General features: G+C 41.4%; 1 long non-coding RNA gene across 1 annotated transcript; it reads right to left on the bottom strand.

The window, feature by feature from the left end:
* Positions 1-294: 294 nt before the first annotated feature.
* LOC144097218 (uncharacterized) lies at positions 295-7249 on the bottom strand. The gene is made up of 3 exons (XR_013306954.1): positions 7189-7249; positions 5215-5268; positions 295-500 (listed from the first exon to the last, which is right to left on the bottom strand). It is a non-coding gene; the product is annotated as an uncharacterized LOC144097218 (long non-coding RNA).
* Positions 7250-10707: the final 3458 nt, after the last annotated feature.

Raw genomic sequence — 10707 nt, 5'->3', positions numbered from 1 at the left:
TATCGTTCCAGAATGATGAAATGACTACGTGGCAGGACGATTAGTGTTCTGTGTTCTCTCATTTTGAGGTCACCAAAGCTGCAGGAGTGATGGGCTTTTCCAGAATGCAGTAATAATTAAACGTGCATTAATATACACTAAAGGTCTGTTAAGGGTATAAACAGATAAAATTGTTGCAATTGCCGCGTGAATTCTAAGTAATGTATGACATTTTAGAAGCAGCAAACATTTAAGTAATTTTATAATACATATCCCCCAGTTTTAATTCAGCACGCATCTAGAAGACGCTGAAAATACAGGACAGTAGACATTTTATTCTGTTATTAATAGTATCCAGAGACACTGCTGGAGTAATTTCTTCCTCTTCTCTTGCACTGGATTTTATTCTTCTTAGATAAGCCCATCATTCATTTACACGGAGGACCATAACCATAAACTTCGCATTTGCGGCTGCGATACCTGCATACGAGTGGGTGACAGCACTTTCGATTCTCGTCGCACTGGAATGGATAAAGAAAAGTGCATTGGTTTAGTATGTTAAAATTTAGTATTTTTTTGTGTAATGAGAAACGAGCATCGCTGCAACTTTCAGCAAAAACAGACCCTTAAAATATTTTTGCTAAAAAACATTTAACTATGGCGTTCACAACCGCAGGTTAGCTCGTAATTTTCAGTTGCGTACTCACTGAACAAGTACTCAATCTACTAGATGTCCCAGGTAAATATTACCAAGCTTTAAATGAAGAGGAAGTTTCCTAGCCCCAGTAAAACCAGTTGAGGGTTGTTCAGAGTTGCGTGACCTAGTGTGCACGCATTTTTTGTTCTTCAAGGCGAACTAATTAGGCGTACATAGCTAACTTTTTAATTGTTCACTTCTGGAACAAAGTGTAAATGAAAAAGTTGTAGATCATCTGGAAAAACTGCTAGTAGCGCTGTTTCCATCAAGGTGCGATTTACTTAACTAGATTTCTTGGCCTTATAAGAAAGCCATCACTCGAGCATATGCTGGCCAATGTGCACGTGAAGGCTCATCCGGGAGAGTGGCTCAGAAAAAACGCGATTTAGTTCTGTAACACGCGTCTTGCGACGTTGAGATAACACCGTTTGCATGTGGAAGCTCTTTCTATTGCGCGAGTTATGTTTTAAGGCCGGTAAAAACATCTGCTTTACGTAAAAGTTACCTTGGTGCAAACGTTTCAGACAGCTGTTTTGAAAGCGATCTACAACTTTTCTATTTACACTTTTTTCTTCAAGTAAATAATTTTCAAAAGCCGCCGCGGTGGCTTACTGTTTATAGTGTTCGGCTGCTGACCCGAAAGACGCGGATTTGATACCTGCGGAGGCGAACAGGTGTCGAAATCCTTACAAGTACGCATTCTTTCTCTGCGCATAATATAGACTTACTACATAAAAGTACACCTGCTGTAATCTCACGTTTCAAAAAATTGTAAACCAAGAAGTGTAACAAGCAATCTCTTAAAAAAAACAAGGAATTTAATCTTAAGTTTTATTTTAAATAAATATCATTTTAATGAACAAATTTCATATCTTATGACGTGCTTAGTGTTCTCAACAACGGATATGATTTGCGCCTAAAATAATGTCTTAGCTCAGTCTGCAGCGCTACAATTCATGGCGTTTTCGTTCGCTCTGCTAAAATACACAATAATTGAGGCCTTTTTATTCACAAGGCATTTCTAGTATTATTATTACAACAAATTTTTTTAATGCCCCGACTACTTTATGTATATAAATACTTGAGTAAACATAAAATACAAGAAGGCTGCAGATTAAATATTTTAGTTGCCATTTCACGAAGTTTCTTCTCTTTTCCAAGATATAATTTTTCATCAAACTCAGGAAAGCTATGTAACCACTAACAGGTATACGAGTAGTTATTTATCATGCTTAATCCGTCGGAACAAAGAACAATACAGTATTTGTGCGGAAATGGCGCACAATACAACCATACTTTTTGCCAGAAATAATCCATAATTTAACAAGTTGGGGCCCTGTAGTTGTAAATTTCATTACAGCTTCGGATAACTCAATTGTTATTTTTTGAATGCTGTAAACAAGTTTAATAACGGTGCATGACTCTATGTCCAGTTTATTAACCAAGCTTGAAGAAGTATTACTGTAAAGCAGATTTTGATCTTCGTACAGTGCTGTATTACCTAAGTATCAATGACAAGTACACCAGTACTGAATCTCCAGGCCCTAGACGAGCGGATTCAAGCGAGCACTAATGAAAACGGTACTTTTAAACTCGAATTATGCTTATAAATTATTGTTACTATTTTCTTATTGGAATGTTTTCTTGTGTGGCCTCACGGCTACATTCAGGAAGACGCCTGTGAGAAATTATTCGTTTATTACCATCCTGCATTGACCTAAATGTTTCAGGTAAATGCATTGCATATGAAATATTCTTAAACAGATTTTTTAAACAATATATATCCAAGGTTTTCAACAATAGAGAGAAAACCTTACGACTGAAACAGTTATGCATCACACACCTAGATCTTTCTTGCTGTGGACACTCTTCGTCACCTATTGTTCTATATTTTCCCCCTTCATTCTTTAGCATGTGATCCTCTTCTTTTCCTATAATACTCATTTTTTTGCTTTACTCTTTGAAATGATCGATTACGCTATCCGTGTTCAATATTGCAAAGAAAAGATAGCTGTAACCAACTTCAAAATAAAACATCATTTGCAGATATGCATGCCGCTATATGGGTACTACTCTCATGCATCGAAGACACACGGTGCAAGAGTAGACAGGACGAATAAAGAATGAACACAGACAAGGCGGTTTACCCGTGTTCGTTCTTTGTTCGTTTTGTGTGCTCTTGCGCCTTGTATCTTCCGAGTTTTTGCACCGACTCACCCAACAGTCGATTCTCCTAAACTCTCATGCACTCAAGAAAACGTATTTTACTCAGCGACTCTGTGTGTACTCCTAGGGCAGCCTGATATAAGCTGAGTACCGGAGTTCAAAGGTTGGTCGCGAATACTTCTAACATTCAGAATACAATTTTCTTGCTTCAAAAAGGTTTTAAAGATATGTTAACGCAATTTCGAGGTTTCTGCCACTGGCAGAATATACCCTATATATTTATTTTAGTTTTTCATATCGTTTTATTTATTTATATGCTCTTTTATTCACTGGCTAATGCATTGCTAGCAGTAGCTGCACAAAGTAGGAAAACTAATGGTCTAGGGGGTGTAATGTCCCAAAGAGACTCAAACAATGAGGGACGCCGTAGTGAAGGGCTCCGGAAATTTCGGTCACCTGGAGTTTTTTTAACAAGCACTGACATCACAAAGCGCACAGGCCTCTAGAATTATGCCTCCATAGAAATTCGTCCGCCGCGGCCGGGATAGAAACCGCGTCTTTTGGGCCCGAAGCCGAACGCCGTAACCACCGAGGCATAGCGGCGACAAAAAAAGTAGGAAAACAGCCCACATCACTGCAGTGCATCAACATAATAAAAGCAGTTTAAGAAGGAAAAAGTTTATCATGGAGAAATTGCTGACATTTCTGAAGCACAGAGGAAAAGTACAGTTCTCTCCTTATTACAATTTATGCTTAGATGAGTTTGTGGACAGACGGCTCGGCTAGTGGCTGAGAATCTCCGCAATTCCGATGTGACCAAATGTGGGGAGTCGTCTCATCGGTATTGCAGGCACCATGAAGAGTGCTGAATATGCAGCTGACAGCTTACAGAAGGGTTGTGTTTGCAAGGCAGCCATGAACGTACTCTGTTCGAGCATTTGACTTCGCAGTGTCAGATTCAACATCGTTGGTGTAGCCGGTGCCGACAGTATCTCCGCTGCAAGTTGACTGCCAAGGTTGTAATGCTCAGAGGTCATTAGGCGTCCTTTTCCGCGTGTTGTAATGCACCTGATACTGCTAGCTTTTTTGGCAGCCGCCTTAGAACGTGGTCGCACTCACTACCACCTCCCAACGGCCTTGTCGCTAGCGCATTTATATATGGCCGGTTTCGTAATAAGCAATCACATGGTCAGCCCGAGCATTGAGGACCGGGGGGGGGGGGGTGCTCACTCCAGATCTCGTAACCACTCGAAGCTCCTTCCCGTGTTCGGGCGCCAGCCCTGCCCACGCACGTCACTCGTCGAGCATTTTATAACCTTCGTTCTCATGTGGTAGTTTTAGTGGAAGGCGGACGCTGTTCAGCCATTCGAAACGCCTCTTTGTAAGCAGTCGTAAGAAGCTATATTGAAAAATTAGCTAACCGCAGTACAGCAGGCAGGCATTTGGACAGTCCCGTGAAGAAATTTATTAAAACAAGGTTTGAAAGGCGCACTCGACAACACGCTATTACAGCGCAGCTTTAAAATCTAATAGGAGGACTACGGTACTCGCTACCTATGACTGCCAGAGCCACCAAGATCAGGTTGTAATAATTCAAGAAGCGAAAGCACATTGTCGGCGTTGCTCTATCAAGCTCTAAATGCCTGTTGATTGCTTCAATAATCCTAAAATTGCAATTACTACCAACATAAATTTTATTGAATAACAGATTTCGCATACAGCAGGCGCGCTGTAATAACATATTACTTAGTACCGTACACGTTCTGTATATTTCTGAGAGCGCCTGAGTTGGCGAGGCACGAAAGGACTTTTCGCGCACTACAGATTCATCATCATCGTCAGCCTGACTACGCCCACTGTAGGGAAAAGGCAGAGGCAGAGCTTTTTTACGGGAATAAACTTGCTGCTATGGCTGCTACGCCTTCGATTCCATTCTGCTATTTATTGGATAAACTTTGTATTGACGCATATTAGCAGGGTACGCTGCGATGTTTGTCGTTGAGAAGCTATCACCTGGCGCTTATTTTTGGACTGAATTGACCTAGCAGGAAAAAAAAAAGTTCATTGACCGTTATCGGTCGCTGTATCGTTTCTTATGTGACTTCGTTAGCAACCTGTTTTCCTCTCCTCTTTAGCGAAAAATCCAGCCAGTGAGCGCGTTTGCACTGTCAGCAATGCTCCTTAGCCCACCTACAGAAAGAGGAGGTCAGAACTGCTGAACGTTAGCAAAATGGGGACTTCCTCTATCACATGATCTTCAAGGTAGCATTTGTGACTGTTCTCCGCAGAAAAAGAATTTATCTAGTGTAGTTGTAGCTCGCGTACGTAATCTTGGCATGTAATAAATACTGCAAAATAATGCGTGCACTTACGGAGTCTCCATGACCATAGCAGTAATGTCTTCCAACTGGGTGCGACTTCATTGCCTGATGGAAAAAAAAATATTGTCTGCATAATAATTTCTTTATTGAAATTGCAACTTGCTGGGAATTATTTGATCAATGATAAACATTTTTTTATTAGCACGCAATCGCCCTCAAGACTGTTTGTCCAAATAAATTTTTTCCCTAACTGCGCCAAATTATAAAGTGTTATCAAAAGAGAAAGTTAGCTAGAATTGTCAATTTTATTCTTTTCTAAGCACTAATAAATACTTACTTCTTCATTTCGTTACACGAATTATCGCGATTGAAAGAAACGCGAACACGGCGCCTATGAGCTGCACTATTCTAATTTCTTTTCATCGCACTTTTACCTTAGGGATGAGAAAAAGACGTTAGAGTCGCCCTAAAATGTTTCATGGACGACTCTAGCGTATTTAGCTATCATCGAAGTAAAAGCTTGATGAAATGAAATGCGAACAGCGGAGCAATTCCGTTCGGCTCTCTTCGCATTTTTTTTTCAGCGCCCCTGTGCACAAAAGGTTTTGCTCATACTGCTAGAGAGAACAATTGTTCTCGGGGTGGCACTGCTACAAAATCTGACAAAGCGACGAAGACCTCTTATCTAAAACCAAAGGTTTACAACGGAGCAAATAAACGTTTTATCTTTAAGCTAACTGGCAATTCTTGAAGCGGCGCACATTTTACGTCCTACAAGAACAGAGTGTAAAAAGTAAAGGGAGACTCAAAGCGCATGTTAAACATAGCGTAAAAACGCTGAATTTTTTGTTTCGAACAGAATGTAAATATCACAGATGATGGCCTCAGGCAAATATCATGCTTTGAGAAGCGTATTCTAAGTTTGTGACAACACTGGAACGCAATCCTCACTTCAACACTTGCCCGAATTTACTGCAACTAAATTATGTCGTACCTTGCACAATGGATGTCCTAGGAACCCTTCTCTATCAGGCTACAAAAGATGAGAGCCATTGCATAAAGACTTTTCAGTAGAGGTCTCGTGCCGCAAGAACTGCACCAATTTCAGATATCCTTAATATGCATCCCTACTCCCAAAGATAGATTGCAAGATATTAGCCTCTCCTATCGACTCCTGTCAAAAGCTTCCCTGCAGAGTGTCTCTTAGCGTCGTTCCTAACAGTGCTCATCTACAACACGAGGTCTCGATGTTAATGGTCACAAGTAGGGTTGTTTTCTACGCAAAGTCTTAACATGTTTTGGAATGCTTACGCGCCTAAATGCAACAGTCATTACTGGCTACAACATTAATAATGCATGTGCAAAGGCCAGTAGGTCACACCTAATGTTTAAATGGAGAATGCAGCGTTAAGAAAACACACAATTAAGGAGCTAGCGCCCTTCTTGTCCACGCCTTTTGTGCGTGCTGTCTTAACGCTACGCTCGCCGTTGAAACGGGCTTGAACTTTCGCGACATCTCTGGTGCTCCACTGCTGCAAGCACTTTCTTACTGCTGCGCTTAATCTTGATTTAAAAGTTCCAAGGAATACGGCCTGTTTGTTTCTCAATTTTCTGAAGTTCAGTAATAAATTAGGACGTCTAGCAATTCCAAAAACGTAATCATTTTCGTGTAATTATCGCAGTGTGAAAAACGTGCGAGTTTTTTTTTAGCTGGCTTGTTAAGCGATTGAAATTTCGATACGAAAATCGCAGAACTGATGCCGTTAATTTTAAGGAAGCAAATATTTAACTTAGAAGTTATATCGCTTTCGTAATTGTGGCGCATACGAAGCACCTCAAAACGCACTTTTGCTATTAAAGTGCAATCTCATCCCTATCGTACAGATTCACAAGAATTCTTCCGATTCTTATTGTTATTATTGTTAAACTCTTGTTGTTCTCACTGATGAAGTGTTTTTATGATTTTAGGGCATATTTAGGAAACAACAATATTTACAAGAATAAAAATGTCAGATAGTTCCTTACTTTCTTAGCAGATGCGCAGATAAGTGTGAGGAACATTGTCACCAAGAAAGTCCATTTCAAAATAATCATAGCTCCTCTGAAAAAATCACAATTTCCAGTGCATTTGAGTTAAAATAAGATGCATTTGAAAACATCATTGCAAGTTTACGACAAGCGGTTGTTTTTGGAAGTAACGAGACCCGCAGGAAAAAAAAAATATGATGGTCGATTTACGTAGTTAGTCCAAATGCGAATTAGGTCGGCTAGCATTTCAGTTTTCACATCGGTTCCGGTGTTCAGATCCAGTGTTCACGGATAGCAGCTTGGCAAAAGAGCGGTTTCAATACAGAGAGACAGAAAGACAACCAAACACACAAAAACTAGAGCTAACTGCGGGGATTGGCCACTATAAGCGCTAGTGCACTAACAAACTCTTCATCTTACGCCTAAGAGAGCATGCCTAAAAAAAAATAATGATGGCGATTTTAGTAGCTATGCTAAATGCGATTTCGGTCCACTTGCACTTCTGTTTTTCGCATCGTTTCCGATGTTCAGATTCGGTGTTCACAAAAGAAAGTTGTTCGGATAGTGACAACGTGCTAATACCCATACTTGAGGAATCAGGCCCTCATGGCGCAGTGGTGCACTGGTTAAGCGATGCGTTCCTGCCCTGCGGTGACATGTGCTGCCATTGGTTGGCCATTTGAGACCCATCCCAAGCAACACATTGTTCATCCCAAGCAACCTCTCGCGACTAATAATTATTTAACTGCCACCTGCCACGGTGGGCAGTTTGCTCACAATTCTGTAGACCGGTTGCCAGGCGCGAATATTGGGCTTCATTGTTGAAGGCAGCAACCTTTGAAAGGACGTCGATAGGAACAAGCTGCTCAGATGTTCTTGCTCTGTTCTTTCACTTCGGCATCGGACGGCATAGCTCGGGTTTTAGGGCTCTCGCCTTTATCTCTGCGCATGACTCCGACGTCATTAGCGGATATTTCTCGAATCACTCAGTAGCCAACGCCACAAGGATAAGATCGAACAAATCACCCCCCCCCCCCCCTTCCCCTCATCTATTTCTTGAAGCAATCTCATCTAAATAGGCTGGTCCTCTCAGGTTCCTGTAAAGAGGGTTCATAGACGCACATTCTTCGAAAAACCGTTGCGCAGCTCCTTCCTTGGGCTTGAGGCGTGCCGTAACGGGAATTTTATGCGAATGAGATGGTTCGGCAGCGTTCCTTGTGACGCACGCAGATCTCATACTCGCGTGGTCGCTGGCGAGAGGATGCTAACAATGCTCACAAGCGAAGCCGAAGAGTCCTAATCGTCTGTATAGGCAGTGTCAAGGAGCATCGCCAGCCTTTGCACAGTGAAACGAGAGGGGACGGCTGCCCGACGTTCTCTAGGCGTCGCAGCTCCTGGGGCATAACTGCCACGGGCCTGGACCAGCAAACTGTCGGCCAGCTATATTCTGCGTAGCCCAGAGCGGTCAGCTGTGGTGCTGATTTTAATATAGAATCTCGCCATGTGATTGTGGCGCCCCTTCTAGCAACTACTTCATTCCTTCTTAATACTTTATCAGTCAACAGAAAACAACGTTACGTGGTAGCTTACCCCCAGTCTTTGTTCCTCAAAATATGCAGGTACACAAGCACTCAATGTGCCAGCTACATGTAGCCACTGCGGCGAGAATTGTGCATTCGTACGTAGATGCCGTCCGCTCTTTTTTTAAGAGTAGGAGCGGTTCCTTTCCTTCCGCATAGAGGCTCATTATTTCGTCTAGACAGAAAAAATATTCTCTTTCTATAAAGAACCTTTGATTAGGATGGTCGTTTCATATCTGACAAGCGCTAGGAAGAGCCGCCCGTTTAAAATGAGTCAATGCGTATTATTAATATACGCGAAAGACCAGCTGCATCACTTTCATATATCAATTCTTGGATGCAAGAAAGGGTGCGATGAAACAAAGAGAAATAGCTATGGCATCTTTCATATAGTGAACCGAGCTCGAAGGTACGAGAATTATCTGGCTCAAGGGCAACAGCTGTAAATTTCGGGCGCAGCTCATTATTATCATTTTGACAATTAAGGAGGCGTATCTCGAACTGAATAATATACCGCAGATAAAAGAGTGCGCCATAAAAGAGTGCGCCGTACTGTGCGCACCTGATGCTAAGCCTGCGCGTAAATTACGTGCACTGAGTAGCTCACTTGCAGTTCAATAGATGCTCGCATAAATGTTTTGGTGAAGGTTTGTGCTTTCAATTTTAACTTCGTATTTATCGCGACGATCACGAACTTATTGTTTCGATAACAAGGTGTTGCTGTTGTTGTTGTTGTTAGCCTATGAAAAGATGGCACATACCCACACTGGGGGATCGGCCAAGAATCGGGCGGCTATATGTTTATATGCGCGTGTCTTTTTCCTCTTCATTCATTTTGAGTTTTTGTTTTTTTTTAATGTTTTATTCTTCCGTAAAAAATTGCGCCGGATAGAACTGAAATAACATTTTCAGTGTGGAGAGACTTAGTGAAGAAAATCACGCCTCAGTCAGATTCAACAACCCTTAGTAAATATGTGAATTAGTTAATAAACGACATTTTAAACAATTATAACGCTTTTTTTAAATTTTAGTGTATTCTGCTACGTACTTCTTGCTAACTACTGCATAACGTTTTTCTAATTGTTGTTTTTATTATGACGTTTTTCGAACTTCATGCATATGCAACACTCAAACAATGTTCCCACCTAAAAAGGAGCCTATGAGCTACATGAATAAATAAATGAAAAATGGTGTAGGAAATAATGAAATTCGAGGCACGTAGGGAGTCTCTTGTTCACATTGGAAATGTAAGTATACCTTGCTGCAACAACCTGGATACGTTGTTTTGTTACTCCCTGTATAATTTAAACCAGAGCACATGGGTTTAAAGTGAACATCAAACTTTTGGATAATTTATCTTAGCTAATTGACTAATTAGGCGCAATTCGAAAATAATGTTTGTTTGAGTTCACCCAGCTCCGGTGCACCATTTTTTTAAATCAGTGGTTCTTGTAACATGAACCGGCCTGTACGCCGCAGGATAAGAGGCAAACCAAGTCACATTTCGCTCAGTGTTTTAAAATGGCGCTGCCAATTTAAGGAAAACAGAGAACAATGGTCATTCTACTCTGTGTAGCGGAGCGGCGATGCCAGTATGGAAGCCACAATCGACAACAAGGGCCACTATGCAAAAAGTAACGTAGTGGCACTGTCAATATGGACAAGATATGCTGGTCAACTAGAGCCATTTTTGGCTATATAACGAAGCGCCGCTGTCAATATTGGCAGAACGCAGGATAAGTAGGATCGTTACTGGAACCGTCAGATAGCGGCGCTGCCAGTATTGGGAATATATAGGAAATGTATGGCCATCAGTGGAGCTGCTAGAGTGGTATTGGCTTTATTGAGAACACAATGGCGACGCTGTTTCTCTGTAGGATAGACCTTAGTAATGTACTCCCGATATTAGGCCCATAGACGATTGTGCTTGTGTAGA

The sequence above is a fragment of the Amblyomma americanum genome, chromosome 7, assembly GCF_052857255.1.
Source record: "Amblyomma americanum isolate KBUSLIRL-KWMA chromosome 7, ASM5285725v1, whole genome shotgun sequence".
NCBI lineage: Eukaryota > Metazoa > Arthropoda > Arachnida > Ixodida > Ixodidae > Amblyomma > Amblyomma americanum.
Note: the sequence above shows the minus strand (reverse complement) of the source record. Positions and strands in the feature narration are given on the sequence as shown.